Below are 1,148 nucleotides of genomic sequence, written 5' to 3'. Positions count from 1 at the left end.
CACACACACACACACACACACACAGCAACCTGAGCCTACTTCCTAGTTGTGTGACCTTAGAAAAGTAATTTCCATTTGCCCACATTATCCCCAAATTTTTAAAGGTCACTGCAGTTCCTGTCTTCTAGAACTGTTCATTCGAGATCTTTTTACTGGGAGGTTGGGTATGCAGAGAATACTTGCCTAGCATCTGGGATTTCTTGGATTCCATCCCCAGCACCAAGAGAACATATAATTAAAAAACAAAACAAAACAAAACAAAACCAACCAAGACTCTATTAATAAGGATGGGGCACTCTTTATATTGGGAGACCTCCCTCCCCTGCCCCTTTCCACCTCTTCCAACTCAGTTGTCTGGACATCACTTGTCCTTTCTTGGCCTTCTCAGCACCACCCACCTACCCTGTCACATCCTAGGCCACTCTTGCCTAGGGGCCTGCCACAAGCCATCTTTTCCTGGCAATGTACTTCCACGTTGTGGCAAAATTGGGCTGTGCACCTTCCTCTCATGGTGCCTCAGTCCCTTTGAAAAAGTCCAGGTCTTTAGATAACCAAAGATCTCCTATAAATCTTAAACGGCATTCTCAAAATGACCATTGCCATCAGTTTCCCACAACAGGCTCTTGCTCACCAGAGTTCTGCATAGACCCTCCACTGCTTGGCCTTGCAAGGCTGGCTGACTACTCTCCCGCCCTCCCCACCCTACTCTTGCGCACCAGCACCATCCAATCAACCTGTACTATGGATCTTCCAACATCTAAGCCATAATGCCCAACAGCTTAACTGAACACCAGTCCCCAGCCATGCATAGAGAATTCTGGGCTTTGTAGTTCCCAAAAAAAGTGACCAATGAGCTGGCCTTGTAGAACTCCACCTCCCAGGAATCACAGCACCCTCCCCTTTGAGAACCAGGTGATTCTTACAAACTGGTCAGGAGACAGCAGGTTCCAATTGCCATGGAAACAAAAAAATCACTTACCTGGAGGTCAGGGAGCGTCTTTTTGCCCGAGAATCTCAATACTCGCAATGACTGCAGAGTGGGGCTGGACACGGGTGGGGTAAAATCTGTACCCACTGTCTGTCTGCTCCCCCGATGGTACCTAAGAAGGCCTGCCGAATACACCCACAAACTACCGAATGCCTGCCTG

Source organism: Mastomys coucha, unplaced genomic scaffold, assembly GCF_008632895.1.
Source record: "Mastomys coucha isolate ucsf_1 unplaced genomic scaffold, UCSF_Mcou_1 pScaffold21, whole genome shotgun sequence".
Lineage (NCBI taxonomy): Eukaryota > Metazoa > Chordata > Mammalia > Rodentia > Muridae > Mastomys > Mastomys coucha.
The sequence above is the reverse complement of the archived record's forward strand: the minus strand, read 5'-3'. Positions refer to the sequence as shown.